The sequence below is a fragment of the Mastigoproctus giganteus genome, chromosome 6 (genome assembly GCF_048544385.1).
Source record: "Mastigoproctus giganteus isolate SK-2022 chromosome 6, ASM4854438v1, whole genome shotgun sequence".
Taxonomy (NCBI): domain Eukaryota; kingdom Metazoa; phylum Arthropoda; class Arachnida; order Uropygi; family Thelyphonidae; genus Mastigoproctus; species Mastigoproctus giganteus.
The window spans coordinates 15,575,343-15,596,016 of NC_143580.1; the positions used below are offsets into that span (position 1 = coordinate 15,575,343).

Consider the following 20,674-nt stretch of genomic DNA (forward strand, 5'->3'; position numbering starts at 1 on the left):
TAATTTCCTGTAATTATAACATTGCAATTGTATTAGTTTTATTGCTAAGGTTCTGTGTTGTAATCCTTTTTTTTATGCAAGAAAAAAAAATATATATATATATTTTTTATATTAGTTTTTTGAGGTCGAAGCCAGAGATCTCCGTTATCTTCCTCCAGGGGGCTAGGCTAATGAAAGCTTTCGTCTTTTATTGGCTTCATCGTATGGATTTATGTTTGTTTATATTATATAGTGTTAACGTGTTCTAATTTTGTAACCTGTATATTGTTGTTTATGTTCCCACCGGTAATGATATAGAATTACCTTTTTTAGAAATGCTTGTCTTTCGTATGTTAAAATTAATGTGTAAATAAGCGTGTACAATCTGATCGACCTACCCGTTTTCCATTCACTCCTGTTTTATCCTCTGGCCGGTTGACATTTCATCTACAGGAGTAAGTATCATGAACTCTGTCTACTGTTTCAAAAAATAAAAAAAAATCACTTTTTTTTAAGTTATATGATATCATCATTTTAAAATACCCTCATTTTTCTTATTTATATCTTTCGTTTAATTTTATTACGTGAGATAGGTTTAGTATGTGCCTTATTCTTCATATTGTGAAGTGCTCTTTAATGCCACTAGACTAATAATTTGACCCCGAATTAAGTGGAATTAGAACAGCCACAATGTTTGTTAATTTAATTTTCGCAGTGCTAATTATTCGTTATATTTATGTCATAGATAAACTTTTCTTGTCTGTAACACATAGTTCAATACATTATATTGTTTTAAGATTTTATTTATTTATTTGGAATGAATGAATCTTCAATTTCTGCTTATTTCTCTTATAATTTCGTACAAAAACAAAAAGATTACAAGAAATTCACAAGCATTACAGGCAGTGGATCTTGAGCAATAACTATAAAACTTTCGAAACTACCATATTACCAAGCCTGTAACCATAGGGGGGCCCTACAGCAAGTTTGTTATGGTTTTTAAAAACCCGGTGAGTGGTGTAGAATTTAGTTTCATCTGTGCTATCAAATATCCTAATTTTAACTTGTACACTGTTGTGAATAAAAGAATACAAGTCTGCATGTAACCTACTTCATTGGTAAGGAGGTTAAATAAATAAATAATCAGATCACAAGAAATAAATACAATAAACCACTTTATACTTCACTACTAAACCACACATAATTGATATTATCTTGTGTAGTTTAGTAATGAAATTTGTTTCTGTTGGCACAGGAGATTAGCAGTCATTACAAAGTGCAATTTTGCGTTATTCAGTGTTATTTTATATTAATGATAGCAGTTTATCAAATAAGATTGTCAAATTAATTAGGGGCATAAGTTATAAACAGATTTACAAATTATTATGATATTGAAAACTACATGAACTGGAATAGTGACCATATATTCCTTGCTCCCAAATATAAATGTCAGAACACATAACTAAAATTTGTTCTGTTCTGCTGTGTTCTGTAGTGACAAAACTAATACTGTAGTAGTTTTTCCTAGATACAAACTTTAGTGTCTAAAATTGTTATATGCAAATACATAATGCAGATTTATATACAAATGATATAATATTAGTTTGGTTCAGTACAAAACTAATACTGTAGTAGTTTGGTCTCCATGCAGAACAGACAGATTTTATTCTGGTCTGACTTGATAATGGAGCTCAAAGAAGTTTCAAAATGTCAGATTTAAAGCATTTGTTTGTTTTTATTACATTAAAGTTAATTGCCTACCCACATCATGGTTTTCACACAAGATCTACAAGTGTTATTGCATTGTACCAGTGTGTTGTAATATTTTGTAAATTTACTTTAAATCTTTTACAGCTAACTATGGTTAGAATTAGATCCAGAAGTTTACTGCAAATCCTGGAGAGTGGGCATTTAGGATGTGACTTGGGTGAGCTGCTTAAGGCCTTCAAAAGGAATAAGAAGTATTAATAAGAGATGCATATTCATGCTGACAGAGAGCATTAGTAGAGGCATATGATGCAAGAAAGTAAGCTTATACAACATTAGCCAAAAAAAAAAAAAAAAAACTTCCCATTTCACCCATCCATTTGCTCCAAACATTTGTCCACTTCTTCCTTGAATTTATTTAAGCTATCAACTTCCACAACGACAAATGGAAGTTTGTTCCAGCAATCAACCACCCACTGGCTAAAGGCAAATTTCCGCAAATCTATTCAACAACTGTCTTTCCTCAATGATGCCCCCTCAGGTTTGTAATCTGAGTAAGAGGAAGAATTACATCAGCATTGAGCCTGCTCAATCCATTCAAGGCCTTATACACCTCAGTGAGATCACCTCGCAGGTGCACCTAGTCTCCAGATTCTGCAGTTTACAGAACTTAAGCCTTTCTTCATAAGAGCACCCAGTGTTCCGCACACCAGTCTTGTTGCCCTTCTCTGTACTTGTTCTAGCAACTCTACATCCTTCTTGAAAATGGTGCTTGCAGAACTGTACTCAGTACTCAAGGAGTGGCTTGACCATTGCCTTATACAAGGGGATAATCACCTCCTTATCCCTGCTAGCAAAATTTCTGTATATCATTGACAAGACCCCGTGACATACTCTGGCAGCCGATCTGCACTTCTCAGAAAACTTCATATCTAACTGCACAATTACCCCAGGTCTTTTTCATTCTCAACTACTTAAGTGTAACACCAACCAGTTGGTGCATTTCTCTGGGGTTACTGCTACCCATATGCAGTACTTTGCATTTGTTAATGTTAAACTTCAGTTGCCACTTCTCAGCCCATCTACCCAACTTTTCCAGATCCTGTTGCAGCAGCATACCGTCATTACTGTTATTAATGACCCTGCCAACCTTTGTATCATCTGCAAACGTTGACATTAAGCTTGATATACCTTCATCAATATTATTGATAAATACACAAAACAACAATGGGTCCAACACCAAACCCTGGTTGACACCACTAATAACATTAGTCCACGAAGAGCAGTGTCCATTGATTACCACTCTGTCTTCTCCCACTCCACCATCCTTTTATCCGTTGTAGCAACTTGCCCTTAATGCCACATTGCTCTTTGCACAGTAGTCTTCCATGTGCAACAGTATCAAAAATTTTTCTGAAATCCAAGTATATGATATCAAACGTTTTGCATCCAGTTGCTTTGTGACCACGTCATAGTATCCAATCGAATTAGTCAGACAAGACTTCCCCTTAACAAACCCATGCTGTCTGAATTATTACTGCAGTCTTGTCTAGATGATCCTGCAATGCTTCTTTAACCAGTTATTCCATTATTTCCCCAGTAACAGAAATCAAACTAACAGGTCTGTCATTACTCGTGTCACCCTTTGATCCTCCTTTATGAATTGGAGATACATTTGCACATCTCCATTCCATAGGGACTTCCCCTAAGTCCAAGGATGCTCTCATAATTATGGCTATGGGTTGCTTGCTTCCTGCTGCCTCCTTTAATATAACTAGATAGATCCCATCCACCCCCAGGTGCCTTTCTTATGTTTAACTTCAACTATTTCTCTTCCATTTGCTCTCAGTTAATACAAAATCATTAAGCACCCTGTTACAGTTTGATAAACTTCTTGTCTGATAATTTATATGAATCTCATGCATTTTTCTTCTCTGCTACGAGTCTCATTAGTTCATCTGACATCCATTTGGGCCTAAACTTAGAACAATATTTCTTAGTTGGAACAAAAAGCCTAGTAGCTTCCAACATTACTTCCTTGATGCTACCCATTTAGAATTTGCTGTTGGTAACATCATCAGTTGGTGCCACTGTATAGAATTTCAAAAATTTCTGAGACCATAGTCACCTTTACAAAAGCAAAAGCCCTTCCCTTTACCTCTGATGGTTATTACATCTTGAAGTAAATCCCACATCAGTACACTGTGGTCAATGCCACTTAGTGGTTCCTTTATCTGTAAATTCTTAATGCATGAATAGTCGCTGCTGATAATCAGATCAAGAGTGTTTACGCCCGCTGGTTGCCTTTCTAATGTGTTGTAGGAAAACAATCATCCAGTAAATCCACAAAAGCCTTGCTAGTGTGCAAATGATCAACTCACAAGTTCCAGTCAAAATCTGGGAAGTGAAAATCCACCATTATAGGACACTCTGATTTACTGGCCACCCTATTTCTGTGTATAATTGTTCATTATACTCATCAGATCATTAGGCCTATAACAAACTCCTACCCTCAATTTTGCTTTCCCAGTGCTTATGTCACACCAAACTGACTCAGCATTGCACTGTCCATCTATATCAACTGGATGCACTTCCTTAGATTTTTTGTTTATTAACTAACAGCATAGCTCCTCCTCCCTTCCTATCCTCTCTATCCTTTCTGTACACAGTCTTCTCCAAATTCCAATTTTGCATTCCTTATATCTGTGTGACACCACATCTCTGATATCTCAACAACACTTGCCTTTGATGTCTTGACCAGCACTTCAAATTCATCAAATTTATTTACTATACTTCTAGCACTGGTGTACATGCACCCATTCTTACTCTTAGTTATTCTAACACAGCCCATGTATTTACTTGTTTCATGACTCTCAGCAGTTCCTGAAATCCCTAGCAATTTGCTTTCTGGGCTGCTGCTCATTTCAGTAGAAGCAGTGCAAGAATCACTTTCACCTTGCCTGCGGCTACTGTTAATCTATAGTCTGTAAATCCCCCCCCCAAGATAGCAGTTTTCCGACCCACCTAACATTGCCTCGATATCATAAGAAAGATAGCATAAGATGAAACAAGAACCAGTGGGCAGGAATATAAAATTTTGTGAAGGAGCAGGTTAGATATCACCAAGTTCTACTTCAAGCTGCACATTGTTGAGCATTAAAATTATTCCCCCCCCCCCACACTGCCACAAGGGAGTAAGTGTGACAAGGTTTGAGGCAGAATTGGTGTGTAAGTGATTGTCAGGTGTTTACAGGCCACATCAACAGTTCTTGGAATTATACGTCTGTACATGGCACAATGTACAGCTGATCACAAGACTGTATAAAAATACAGTCTTGTGATCAGCAAAAATTATGACGCTTTATTTAATTTATGAATTTTATTTAAATTTTATATTGGTGTATCAGAAGCATAACGAGGAGGGATGCAGAGTGGGGGCAGTTGGCCCTGGGCTCTGAGCTTCAGGGGCACACACTGAAGTACAAGTTCTTATAGGTAAAGAAAATCATCTGTAAAAGTAATGTGCTAGTGAATCGACTTTAGGTTCATGCAACGCTCTTCTGAAACTCTTGTAATCATTTTGAGTGTTTACATAGTATTCTTTCCAAGAAGCTGAATGCACCAGGCACCATTTCTAGCTAAAATTATTCTAATTCATTTTCTCTTATCTCTGTCTCGAATAGTTATCAATTATATATCCTACCATAACCTTTGCTACATCTTAAAGTAGAACTCCTTAGAACGACTGCTAAAAATGGTGAAATCTGAGTGAAAAGGATGTCTTAAGCGAGGTGTGAGACTTTCTTACGAAACTGGCCTGGCTACGATGGAGGCTGTTAAACCAATTCATGATGCCATTGATGATGTAATAGATCTATTGGAGCAGCTGTCTGAAGATCTCAGTGCAACAAAAGAAGCTAGATTTGAAGCAGTAAATTTTGTACGAGATATTTTTAATTTCAATTTTTTAGTTCTCCTTCCTTTTTTGGTACAGTATCCTCAAAAAGATTGACTGTGTTCAGAAGAGGCTTCAAGATAACAGTGATGATTTGTGTTGAGAATCAGTGCAAAATGGAAAGGACATGTGAAATTTGGAGAGCACCTATAAAGAAAATAATCTGGCAAAAAACGATGACTGGAGAACTAGGCAAGGATGTAGAAATTTTGACAGAAGAGATCGTGCAAGTCATGAAAAGTGCTATAGACCAGCTTCAACTGGAAATGACATCTAGGTTTCTTTGACTTAATAACTTGAACCTAAAATTTGGATTCTTACTCATATTAAAGATCTTTTTAGAAATGAAGATTTGAATATTGTTCTTCAAAAATGTAATGTATTTGGAAAATTTTATGACATGGATGTAGAAGGTTCAGAGTTATTTAATGAAATATGCCACTGAAAAATGCTTCTTGAGACCTGTGGAATCTCTGCACCCAATACTCCTATGGAATTTTTATTTTTTATTGTAAGTTATGGAAAAGATGTATTTCCAAATTTCATTGCAAATTCTTCTTGCCATTGACATTTCCATTGCCAGCTGCGAACACTCGTTCAGCAAGCTAAAAATGATTCAATCTTACCTTTGGGCATCAATAGGACAGGATCGGATTAGTAACTTAGCCCTTTTGAGTATAGAAAGGGAGGCATTTGAAAAGGTTGATTTTGATGATGTCATCAATAAGTTTACAGAAGTGAAGGCAGGGGAAATTAACTTATAGTGAAAATATTTATGTAATGTATTAGAAGTACCTATAATTTTTTGGTGTCTTCAGTTCACCGTATTGTAAAAATTCAAGTACAGTCAGTTCTCCTATAATGCTGTACATGTGATCCTAAAAATCTTCGCATTATGGCATTTCACGCATTAAAAACAACAGAGCTTATGGGGAAAATAGGGGTAGGAGCAGAGCACTCAAAAAAAAAAAAAAAAGTTCAGTGTAGTAAGTAAAACACTAAAAAAAAAGTTAGAAACCCAATAAAATTGCTAACACCAGTTTAAACATCTTAAATTTCTAATAAATAAATAAATAAATATTATAGTAATTATAGGACTGTAATACAGTATATAATTACTAATTAATATTTCTGTTCACTAACATTTTTTTTGGATTGTAAAATTTAAAACAGTAAAAAAGATAAGTAATCAATGACAACGAACACAGCATACAAATTGCACAGGTGAGATACGCAGTAACAATTCCACATATTAAACATAGAAAGCTTTAAAAATAGAAATGAAGAGAAGATTCTGAACATTTATTTATTTTTTTTTATATGATTGAAGATTTCATGGATAGTGAAACACATTTCACCATCATAAAGTAAAAACTCACACAATTCCAGCTATCGGTATTATCGCAAATGCAATAATATCGAGTTTACTACCCATTTATAATAGATTGCACTAACAAAAGCCCAATAAACCGGGAACTATAAATTGTTTTTATTGTTTTATGGTAGTGACTTCCAGAAATGTACTCCTCTGCTCACACATCACACCTCACGAAATTTCTGTCTGAACTGAAAAATGTGAGTCAGCCTACAATATCTTGTGAATACAGCGAATGACAACAATGTGTTTCCAACCAATACAACTACAGTAAATGGGAAATATAGTTCTCACACATTTGACATTTTTTAAGCTTCGTAAACTTGTATGTATTGTTGTACCAGGTTTTGCGTTCACCTAATCTTACCCACAGATGAAATCGCGCATGAGCCAACTTGAAAATCGCATTATACCCGCATTGGTCCCTGATATATCAATTGCGTTGGAACAAATTCGCATTGCCAAAATGCATGTTATAGCAGAACTGACTGTAGTTAATATTTAATTGTTATCATCTCATAGACTTCGTGTTTGAAACATTAACAACTTCATTGTATATTTTTTGATCATTTTTAATTTGGAAATACCGAAAATTAAGTTTATTGTATACCAAAATTCTCTTTTCTCTAATAAAAATATATAGCTTTGTTTTTAAATCATTTCATATTATTTTCCAGAATATGGCAGCCCTGGGATAGTAAAACTAAATTGGCTAAAGATGTCAAAAACGTTAAATTGAGTGAATAAAATCTATGAAATCACTTCTCTCTCTCTCTCTCTCTCTCTCTCTCTCTCTCTCTCTCTCTCTCTCTCTCTCTCTCTCTCTCTCTCTCTGAAATGGACATATACCGGGTGGTTATAAAAATAAGTTTCCCTATTCAGGAGACCCTAGTGTCAAAACGTTTAGAGATAGCACTGTGAAAATCAGTGTGTATGTCATTTAGGGTATGGGGAAGCGATTTGTAGAAGAAGAAAAATCAGTTCAAATTTCTGCCACCAGGGGAGAAATTGGCACTGTAAACATGAGATGGAACACTTAACTTAGCATTAGATTTTAATATGAGAACTTAGACATCTACAGATATTGTTCTATGTGCTTTCCTTCACTTGAGGTGACATTCTGAAAACGGAGGACTGCCTGCAATCCTCTGTTTTCAGAATGTCATTTCCAAACCACAAGATCATTCGAGCCCATGTATTGTCAAGTTCCATACGAGCCAGAAATTGTAGAGCAAAGTTTATTCATTGTTGCTGATCACAAGACTTTAGTTCTTGCACTACGTGAATCTTGTATGGGAACCAGTGTAAAATTATTTGAAGCACTTTACGTACAGTAGACCAAGGAAAGTTCAAGTCGCTTGACACACCTCTGGCACTGCTGACTGGTAGTGTTTCGCATTGTGGCCTGGAGGCCATTGCAACTGCCACTTCATCCACTACCTCCATTCCAATACATGGTCATACCCTGCCTGGAATTACACCTAACTTCTCAGTCACTTCAAATTTCTTTATTAGTTTTCGAAGCCCTACTGACATCAAAGGTCCTTTACGCAAACCTTTAAATTTCCGATATTCATGTAGTGCTGCATCAGTGTTACTATTATTCTGGTAGAAAAGTTTTACACGTTCCTTTTTTGTAAGAGCCATAATGATTATTGGTGGTGCCATTGGTCTTTCTGCTTTTATCTAACAGGATGTCATTTGCATAAGCAGTGTGTCGTGAAGTAAATGACAACTTTTACATATGTGCAGCACCGTTTTTCCCCTGGTGGTGGAAATTTGAACTGATTTTTTTTTCTTCTACAAATCCCTTCCCCATACCCTAAATGACATAACTCACCGATTTTCACAGTGGTAACTGTTTTGACACTAGGGTCTCCTGAAAAGGGAATCTTATTTTATAACTACCCGGTATATGACATAATTATCGTTACGTTACATTACCACACTCAGGGGTGCCAGGAAGACCAGATTGTCGATGCCCCCGGGCCTCGACAACTCTAGCTGCACCTCTGTAGTGTATCTCCTTTAAGTATCACTTTAGCATATCGGGCCACACTACATGGTATAATGCTCCTGCTGCTGTGCTCCCAAAATAACATGTTAGGAATGTATGTGACTCCACATCTGCCAATTTGACATAGCCCATAAAATTGTGCCCAGTCTGGGGGCACTCTCAGAGATCCTCCAGAGCTCTACTCCCTCTGCTGAGAAATTTTTAAGTGAAATTATGCTTCACAGTAATGAGGGTTACTTGGCTCAGGATGGTATGGCCAAACCTTTATCATTACAGTATCTTCACACAGCACATGGCAGCGTTGCCATAATTTGGCTAGGGCTGCTCACACACACACAAACTTTGAATAGCCTAGTAAGTGGTAAGGTGGAAAATAAGTATGTTGTGATTGTTAGAAAGTTGAGGCTATGCAAGCAGCCCTTGGTTTATCTAATGGTTTCTCTCTCTCTCTCTCTCTCTCTCTCTGTGTCTGTCTGTCTGTTTGTGTGTGTGTGTGGTTGGAGTTTTAACTTTCCTTTTTAATCAGCAAAAAAGGGCCAAACAAGAACCTAGAGGAGAGAATGTAGGTTGGAGTTAAGTCAGCATATGGGTTAAAGAAACTCATTGAGATCGGGTTTATTTTGACTAAATTATTTGTAAATGGTTGGGTGAGTGAGTGAGTTGTTTTGTTCACCACTTTTATTGTCCTAACAATATCTGGTAAAGGGTCTTGGTCAAAAGAAGTGGAAACGAGGAGGTGGCTCAGTAGTCTGTGGGAGTTTCTGATTCAGTACAGGTTATCCCAGTTGCAGTTGAGGATTGTTGTGACAGATGTATGATTTGAGTTTTCTCAGTGAGAATGGGGCGACATTCAGAAAGAGATATTGTCACAAGTAGGGCGTACAATACCGGTCAAAATCCTAATACCGGTATTTCGGTATTTTTAATTTATGAAACCGGGATACCGGTATTCCAAAAACAAAACGTTCTCAGTAAATTTTGATGACAATTAGGTGCAATAAAGTAAGGAAAAAAACAAGTACTGTAATTACTTAAAGTCATGTTTTAAATAAACTTTTATTGCAATAATAAATATTCTGAAAAAAATCATTAAAATACAGTTATTCTAAACACAAAAAAATACATATTGTTACTGCAAAGTTTAGTTATGTTTAAGCATCCACACTACTATCCAAATAAAGTGAGCTCTTAAGAAACATAAGCAATCAATAGTATGATCGTTTAAAAAAAAGGTAAAGTGCAGCCATTATCAACCCACTGCAGGATGGAAGCCTCCACAACAATTCATGTTGAGGGAAATGGACCATAATCTGCCACGCTGGTCCATTGCAGGTTGGCAGATCGACCGTATTCAGCAGTCAGGGGCTTGAACCCCGGTCTACTCAAAGAGTGTGTGCTACTGCATTCCCGCTCCTGACCACTCGGCTACGGAGGCCGTATGATTGTTTAAAGTGGATCTAATTTTGGTACATACAGTATTTGATTAGTGGCAGAAAATGCCCTTTCGGATTCTATTCTGGTACAATTGTACTGAAATAATCGTAGACAATCTCAGTCCATATTTTCTAAGCTTTGAACTTTTTTAGCAAAAATAGTTAAGTATTTCATTGATTTCCAACTCAAGGTCATCTTTTAAAATCTCATTGGAGTCGGGCAATTTTGCAGAACACTGATGTTCTGTTCCATGTTGGTCTTCCAAGTTGAATTATGTTCATCATTTTCTGAAGGAGAAAGACGTTTTATTAAGAGAAGTATAATTTTCACTATAGTATCTTTACTGAGTCTGGGAGAGAACAAAGAGTGGGGATAAGGAATAAAGAAGAGAGCAAAGAGTGCAGTTAAGGAATTCTTCACATATATAAATGCAAAGAACAGAAAGACAAATCAGATTGTATGTACCCTTATGGAATGGACGTGGGATAGTATTAGATAACATAGCTGAAGTTGCAGATGAACTCAACAGTTACTTTGCATCGATATTTACATAAAAACAAACCTTTTGTGTCAATGAGATATTATGGAAGTGAAGTTGAAAAAAATGTAATTAATGATGCTGAAATTTCAAATAATTTAACGATTTTTTTTAATGATTCAAATGATTTAATGAGAACTTTCGTGCCTACAGGCAAGTAAGGCTCCTGTGGTTGATGGCATATACCCTATAATCTTAAAGGAGGCAGCAAGTGAGTGCATTGAACCATTAAGGCTAGTTATGAGAGCATCACTGGACTCAGGAGAGATTCCTTTGGATTGGTGTAAATTGGAACATAAAGGCGGTTCTAGGAGTGTAACAGGAAATTACCGACCGACCAGTCTAACTTCAGTAGTAGGGACAATCATGGAGGCAATGATCAAGGGTGGAATTCAGGATCATTTAGATGAAAATGAAATTCTGTAGAATACACACATGGTTTTGTAAAGAGAAAATCATGTTTAACAAATCTGGTTAGCCATTTTGACAGGTCACTTGTGAGCTGGATTTAGGCAATAATTTTGACATTGTTTATTTGGATTTCAGCAAAGCATTTGACTCAGTCCCACATGAGTGGTTACTTTATAAGCTGGAGCAGGCTGGAATCATAGGGAAAATCCTTAGATGGATAGCACGATGGCTTGAGGGCACCTGGCAGAGGGTTGTGATAAATGGTTATTCCTCAGATTGGGTTAATGTAAGAAGTGGGGTTCCCCAAGGATCAGTATTGGGGCCACTGTTGTTTTTGATTATCTTAAATGACATCTATGAAGGGATGGAGGGCGTGAGGTCTAAACTTGCAGATGATGTAAAGATCAGTAGAGTAGTTAATAATCGCCGCCAAGCAGAGCTTCTTCAGAGCGACCTAGATAGACTTCTGGGATGGTCTGAAAAGTGGCAGCTATGTTTTAATTCAGCAAAATGCTTGCACCTGGGGAACAGCAACCCCAAAATAACTAATACACTTGGTGGAGTTGAACTAAAGTCAGTAGTGGAGGAACCGGATTTGGGAGTTACGATACAGTCAGACATGAAGTTGTGCGAGAATTGTGGACAGGTTGCAATGTTGCATGGTGTCCTATTGATGATTTATCAAACGTTTGCTAGTAGAGATAATGGCGTCATAATCACATAAAGGTGATTTTATAACCTTTATGTGATTAAATTATTTTTTTAAAATTAGTACCGAAAAACCGGTATTTTTTTTGTATCAATACTGGACTGGAGATGTGCAAATGTGACCCCAATTCACAAAGGAGGACCAAAGGGTGACACAAGTAATTATACACCTGTTAGTTTAACTTCTGTTCCTGGAAAATTAATGGAGGCACTGGTTAAAGAAGCACTGCAGGATCATCTAGACAAGACTTCAGTTATAGCTCAGACACAGCATGGTTTTGTTAAGAGGAAGTCTTGCCTGACCAATTTGATTGGATACTATGATGCGGTCACAAAAGAACTGGATGCAGGGAATAACTTTGATATTATATACTTGGATCTTAGAAAGGCTTTTGATACTGTTGCACATGGAAGACTGCTGCACAAATTGGAGCAGTGTGTCATTGGAGGCAAATTGCTGCTATGGATAAAGGGGTGGTTGAGGGGGAGAAGACAGAGAGTGGTAATCAATGGACACTGCTCATCGTGGACTAATGTTATTAGTGGAGTCCCTCAGGGTTCAGTATTGGGTCCATTATTGTTTTCTGTATTTATAAATGATATTGCTAATGGTATATCAAGCTTAATGTCCAAGTTTGCAGACGATACAAAGGTTGGCAGGGTTGTCAAGGACACTACTGACACTGTGCTACTGCAACATGATCTGGAAAGGTTGAGCAGATGGGCTGAGAGGTGGCAAATGAAGTTTAACATTGAAAAATGTAAAGTACTACATATGGGAAACAGCAACCCCAGAGCAACGTATCAACTCTGTGGTACTACACTGACAGTGGTAGAGAATGAAAGGGACCTGGGGGTGGTTGTGCAGGCAGATATGAAGTTTTCTGAGCAGTGCAGACGGGCTGCAAGAGTAGCTCATGGTGTAGCTCATGGAGTACAACGTCTACAGAAAGGATAGACAGGATAGGAGGGGGGGAGGGGTTATGCTATTAGTTAAGAAACACATAAAAACCAAGGAAGTGAAGCCAGTCGACATCGCTGGACAGTGCAGTGTTGAGTCAGTTTGGTGTGACATAAGCATTGGGAGATCAAAATTGAGAGTAGGAGTGTGCTATAGGCCTAATGACTCTGATGAGTATAATAAGAAACTGTACAGGGAAATAGAGTGGGCCAGTAAATCAGAGAGTCTTATAATGGGAGATTTTAATTTCCCAGATATTGACTGGAATTTGGGGGCTGGTCACTCACACACTAGCAGGGCTTTTGTGGATTTATTGGATGATTGTTTTCTACATCAGCATGTTCGGGAGGCAACTAGAGGGAGTAATACTCTTGATTTGATTATCAGCAGTGATTCTTCATGCATTAAGAATCTGCAGATAAATGAACCACTAGGTGGCAGTGATCACAGTGTGCTCAAAGAGGTAACTACCATTAGGGTAAAGGGAAGGGTTATTGCTTCCGTAAAGGCGACTTCGATGGACTGAGACAGTATTTAAATTCTATACAGTGGGACCAACTGATGATGTTACCAACAGCAAATTCAAAATGGGAAGCATTCAAAGAATTAATCTTGGAAGCTACTAGGCTTTACATACCAACTAAGAAATATTGTTCAAGGTTTAGGCTAAAATGGATGTCAGATGAACTAATGAGGCATATGGCAGAGAAGAAAAATGCATGGGATACTTACAAATTAACACATGACACAGAAGCCTATGATAGATAAAAGTTGATATGCAACCAAGTTACAAAGGAGGGTAGGCAGGCGAAGGCAGATTACGAGAAATCCTTGGCAAGGGATGCAAAGAAAAACAGCAAAGAGTTCTTTACTTATGTAAACTCTAGAAGGAAGGGGATGAATCAGATTGGTCCACTTGATATTGATGGGTCAACTGTTGATGACCCTGCTCAGGTAGCTAACAAACTAAATGAATATTTTGCATCGACATTCACACATGAGGAGTTATTCAGCGAGGGGAATGCCAGAGGTGTATTCAACTCTAGCAGTAAGCTACAGAATCTTGAAATAACTGGGAGTAAAGTGGAGGAGAAACTGTTGAAGATAAACACAAGAAAGGCACCCGGGGTGGATGGGATCTATCCAGTTATATTAAGGGAGGCAGCAAAGGAAGTAAGCAAACCCTTAGCCATAATTATGAGAGCTTCCTTGGACTCAGGGGAGGTACCCATAGACTGGAAATGTGCAAATGTGACCCCCAATTCACAAACGAGGATCAAAGGCTGACACAAGTAATTATAGACCTGTGAGCTTAACTTCTGTTCCAGGAAAATTAATGGAGGCACTGGTTAAAGAAGCACTGCAGGATCATTTAGACAAGACTTCAGTTATAGCTCGGACACAGCATGGTTTTGTTAAGGGGAAGTCTTGCCTGACCAATTTGATTGGATATTATGATGCAGTCACAAAAGAACTGGATGCAGGGAATAACTTTGATATTATATACTTGGATCTTAGAAAGGCTTTTGATACTGTTGCACATGGAACACTGCTACACAAATTGGAGCAGTGTGACATTGGAGGCAAATTGCTGCTATGGATAAAGGGGTGGTTGAGGGGGAGAAGACAGAGAGTGGTAATCAATGGACACTGCTCATCGTGGACTAATGTTATTAGTGGAGTCCCTCAGGGCTCAGTGTTGGGTCCATTATTGTTTTCTGTATTTATAAATGATATTGATGATGGTATATCAAGCTTAATGTCCAAGTTTTCAGACGATACGAAGGTTGGCAGGGTTGTCAAGGACACTACTGACACTATGCTGCTGCAACAGGATCTGGAAAGGTTGAGCAGATGGGCTGAGAGGTGGCAAATGAAGTTTAACATTGACAAATGTAAAGTACTACACATGGGAAACAGCAACCCCAGAGCAACGTATCAACTCTGTGGTACTACACTAACAGTGGTAGAGAATGAAAGGGACTTGGGGGTGGTTGTGCAGGCAGATATGAAGTTCTCTGAGCAGTGCAGACGGGCTGCAAGAGTAGCTCATGGAGTATTGTCAATGATATACAGGAAGTTTTCCAGCAGGGATAAGGAGGTGATTATTCCCTTGTATAAGGCAATGGTCAGGCCACACCTAGAGTACTGTATACAGGTCTGGAGGCCTCATTTCAAGAAGGATGTAGAGCTGCTGGAACGAGTACAGAGAAGGGCAACAAGATTAGTGAATGGAACAAAGGGGTGCTCTTACGAAGAAAGGCTTACGTTTTGCAAATTACAGTGTCTGGAGACTTGGCACCGGCGAGGTGATCTGATAGAGGTGTATAAAGCTTTGAATGGTTTGAGCATGCTCAATGCTCATGGGATTCTTCCTCTTGCTCAGAATAATCACCTGAGAGGGCATAAATTCAAATTGAGGAAAGACAGATGTAGGATAGACGTGAGGAAATTTGCCTTTAGCCAGCGGGTGGTTGGTTGCTGGAATAGACTTCCATCCCTTGTCGTGGAAGTTGATAGCCTAAATAAGTTTAAGGCTCAGCTGGACAGGTATTTCAAACGAACAGAGGGGTGAAGTGGAAGTGGTTATTTTTTATTTATTTATTTATATATTTATTTGTTTTTTTTTTTTTTTTTGGCTGATGCTGCATAAGCTTGCTTTCTTGCATCAAATGCCCCTACTAATGCTAATGCTAATGTTAATACCGGTATTTCAGTACCAGAAAAAAATGACCGAAATCCCAGTATTGTGTGCCCTAGTCACAAGTTAGTATGACGTTTGAAAATCCCCAGTAATCAGGTAAAGTGGAGACCTTTAGTACACCACTAAGGCAGGGGTGGCCAACTTAATTTGCGATGCGATCTACTTGTTTCCTTCAAAATGTGTCTACCACTCAAGGATTTCATTGCACATGGTTAAAAATGTTAATCAACACATATTAAAAAATGTGATTTATAAATTTTAAAATTTTGAGCAGTTGCAGTACAGTAATACCCCGAAGTTACGCGATAGGTGGGTCCGACGAAAATTGCTTAAGTCGAATTTGCGTAAGTCGGGGTACAACTTTGCATATAAATACGTATAAATTTTGTTTAATTGGGACCAAGGACTAACAAAAACACTAGTTTAGAAGAAAAATATTTAATAAAATTGCAGTACTTTATACATATTAATACAAAATATGTATTAAAAAAATAAATGAGTTACGTAAAAAAGTTATTTCGATGTCGATGGCTTCATAAAATCTAACAAATTCGTCTGACGACACAGCGCCTTCTTTTTTTCATGCAGAATTTCTTCATAGCAAGCTAATAATTTTTTTATTCCTTGCTTTGTAGCTATAACGCGTTCTTCATTGGAGTCTGTGTTCTAAAATTTTTAAGCCCGTTTCAATTGAGCTGAGACCTTCTGTCAAGCTTGCAATTGTCATGTGCTTTTCTGGGGAAACTGAGTCTGAAGTGTCGGATACTTCAGTGACGTTTTGTTCATGCATCTCTATGAGCTCATTCATTGTCAGCTCCTGACTATGTGAATCCAACAGCTCGTTGACATCATCACCATTGACTTCCAAATCTAATTGCCTGGCAAGATTAACAACTTCTTCTATCACATGAGCGACATGATCAGTTTCTGGTGTTGTTTTCCCTCTCGTTTTTGAAAAAAAATGGACAAAGTTTCTTCCAGACACAATTCAATGTTTTTTTGTGAATTTCATCCCAAGATTCTTCAATGATTCTTACGGCATCTAAAACATTGAATTGTTTCCAAAAATCTTTAACAGATATCTCACTATTTTGTCTCATAGCTTCATTCAGACATGCAAACGAACGCCTCGTGTAGTAAGCCTTGAATGTTTTGATGACTCCCTGGCCCATCGGTTGAAGCAGGCTGGTTGTGTTTGGAGGCAAAAACACAACTTTCACACGTGGGTCGAAATTAATTAGGGTGGCAGGAGGGTGACCGGGTGCATTGTCAATAAGAAGCATCACTTTAAATGGAATCTGTTTAGACTTGCAATAACGTTTCACTTCGAGTGTGAAGTGGTGACCAAACCAGTCCTCAAAAATGGAAGCTGTCACCCAAGCTTTATGATTTGACTTCCAAATCACTGGTAAGCTAATTTTAGATATACACCAAACGAAAAAATCAAGAACCGTGTAACTCAGAGTTCGCGTAAGTCGTGGTATTACTGTATTTCGAGATAATTGCAGATCTTGAAGAGCACTTTTAATTTCATTTTTGTTCTTAAAATTTTCAAAAAGAGAATCTGTTATTTCTAAAAATGCGTCTTTGATGAATTGACCATCAGAAAATGGTTTGCATTTTTTTTGCAAGAAGATCTTCTTCCAGTCACATAGTTCCCTGAGGAGCTGTTGTGGCCACCAACAAAATCCTCCAACTGCATCGATCATATGCTATACGAGCGGCATCGCAAAATTTCACTCCCAAAAGTTCACTGATCCCATCCTTCCACCTAGTGGCAGGTCTTCCTTTAACAGCAGTTTTTGGAGTTGGTTTTGTTATGGTCTCTGTGGCATCAGATAACGTGGTGGTATGCCATTGCCTACCACATGGCCGATTTTGAAAGAGGGCAGCTTTAATCATAGGAAGAGTCATCATGCATCCCACAAGATGCTCTTGAAGAGGAAAGGTGACTACAGCAGAGCCTCACTAAGTGCAGAAGGCTGATTACAACTGGTTTTCGCCTGGTTGTCTATGTATATAAACGGGTATACAGTATATTATTCATTAGATTCGCACCAGTAGTTATTATATCTACAGTCAATGAGTTTATTCATGAGGTGACGCTATTATTCCTCTTCTTCCTTCTTTGATGTCCAGTTAAAGTCCAATATTTCTAATTAATTATGTTGAATATATTTTAAAATAATTTTCTCCCAAGCCATAAAGAATGTAATGTTTCCTTACCATAAACATATTTTTAAAGAAGATAACTTACTTTAAATGATGCTAGTTATTGCTTTAGATTGTAAATTAGGTGTCATGTAGAAATTTTGTTGTGCGAATAATTTGGATTTAAGTTCTTTTAATTTATATTTTCTAAGGTCACTATTAGGTGGAAAATCCTTTTGGTATTTACCATGGAGTGCATTGAAATGCTTTTCTAAATTTCCTTTTTTGGGTATAGCCACGGAGGCATTGCAGATCAAACAACATTTTTCTTTTATCATTACAAAAAAAGTATTCTAGTTCCTCTTGATGAAAATGATACGTTTTACTCTTTTTCTCAGTATTCATTTTAAATCAAAGGGTATTAAATTAACGTATAAGTACTGTTCAGTTATTAATATTGAGTAAGCTAAATAAGAATTCAACACATACACTATGCTCTCCACAATGTAACTGCTTGAATTTTCACTAGACAAGCTTAGCAGCTGCGTGACAACAAGAGTAGTCATGTGGTTCAACGGATTTGTAATAATAATATTTGTATTATTATGCAATAATAACATTTAGATTTTGACTAATCTATTTTTTATATATATTTAAAATTCATCATGATCGACCAACATTAAAGCCACGATCGACTTGTTGGCCACCCCTGCACTAGGGGATAGGTCTCAAGGAAGGCATGTATTATTTTCTATCAGTACAGAAAGGAAAAGGAGAGGTGAGGAAAGTAATGAATTCTCGTTGGTTAATATTCCACAATTTAAAGGTTTGGTGATGGGTAGACAAGAAGTATTTAACTTGTTTGTTAGTATTAGTGGTGATAAATGATGCAACAAAGCAAGCTTATACAGCATCAGCAAAAAAAAAAAAAAAAAACCAACACTTGCCGTATTACCTGTATATCATTTATTCAAACTGCCCACTGATGGAACACCACAGACAAATTTCCAAGTATCACTCTTACAAACATCCTTTCTCAATTCAAATTTATGTCCCCTCGTGCATAGTCCGAGCAAGAGGAAGGATTCCATCAACATTGAGCTTACTCAGTCCATTCAGAGCCTTAAACACTTCAGTCAGATTTCCTTGCAGGTGTCTAGTCTCCAGATGGTGTACTTAGCAGAACTGAAGCCTTTCCTGGTAAGAGCATCCTTTTGTTTCTCCTCATCAATCTCATTGCCGTTCTCTGTACCCATTCCAACAGATCTACATCTTTCTGAAAATGAGGCTTGCAGACCTGTATTCAGTACTGAAGGTGAGGTCTAACCATTGCCATTATACGATCGGATAATCACCTCCTTATTTCTCTCTGCTGGCAAAATCCCTGTATATCATTGACAAAAATGGGCTTTCCTGTCTGCAGTGCTCAGAAAACATCATATCTGACTGCACAATTATCCCCAGCTCTTTTTCATTCTCCTTGAGTGTGTGGTACCACACACTCAAGGAGAATGAAACTGTGTGGTACAGTTGATATGTTAATCTAGAATTACTGCTACCCATATGAAGTACCTTGCATTTGTATGCTACTACAAGAAGCAATGCTTCTTGTGGTAGATTACTGTCATTAATCACTTGTACCTGATTACTGTCATTAATCACTATCGTGAAAGGGCCTGGTGTACTGGGGTCCATGGTTAAGAAAAAAATACAGTATAATCCAGTGAATGTATTTAATAACACAATAAATATAATAAGATACAGGAGAAGCTTTCGAGGCTGACGAGCCTCTTTATCAACTAATAGATTGAAATTTGAATACAACTGATATAGTTATGCGTGCAGTGAGCTGAGAGTGAAGTCACATTATTCAAACTGGTTTCCTATTGTCGCACGGACATGTGCTGTTTTACTCCAGTGTTTGTCGAGGTGTAAAATGGTTGTCTCCAGGATGGGGTGCATTCTCATCCCTTTGCAGCAGTTTATGGCCTTCAGATTGTTCAATATATTAAGTGACTCTAGCCATGCGCGGTGGCGAAAGTGTCGTGAGTGGTCCACTATTTCGAAGTCACGTTTGGGATCGAGATCGTGGTTGGTGGCCCAAAAATGCTCCGCGACTGCGGACTGGTCAGTTTCGGCAAGCCGGATTGCTCTGTCATGCTCCGTAAGGCGATCTTGAAGACGTCTTGATGTCTCACCTATGTAGCAGCTGTCACAGTCTCTGCAGGTGATGCGGTATATTACATTGCTGCATAAGAGAAGTGTGACAGGGGTCTTCACACTGGAGACAAGCGAACGTAGGTTTCTGCAGGGTAACTGTACGCATTTGATGTTGTAATTCTGCAAATTCTGTTGCTCTTTTACGGGATGTCCTTTAATCTTAGTCATTAATCACCCTGTCAACCTTTGTATCAGCTGAAAACTTAGACATTGGCATAACCTACAATATTAACCGAAACAAAGGCATGTAGATAGACATTAACAACATGCATATTTTCAAGAGAAGAATATTAGAACAGATAAAAAATAAAAATAGAAACCATAATAATTTTACTTCGAAAAAAAAAAAAAACCCCATTCCCCCTTCTAAAATAACCTTGAGCTTACCTACACAATTAAGACTCTTACAAAGATTGCCCACATTACAGATGTGTAATTCTACAACATCCAAATCCCTGGAGGGTCTCTCTCTCTCTCTCTCTCTCGTACAAACTATGATTAGCCCACTAGAACT

General features: G+C 37.7%; 1 protein-coding gene across 1 annotated transcript in view; it reads left to right on the forward strand.

The window, feature by feature from the left end:
* The first annotated feature begins 251 nt into the window (after positions 1-251).
* LOC150084004 (HEAT repeat-containing protein 5B) overlaps positions 252-20,674 on the forward strand; it is a 406,846-nt gene continuing 386,423 nt past the window's right edge. The window contains exon 1 of the mRNA XM_090375841.1: positions 252-434. The gene's annotated coding sequence lies outside the window, so the exon portion shown is untranslated. The remainder of the gene's footprint in view (positions 435-20,674) is intronic.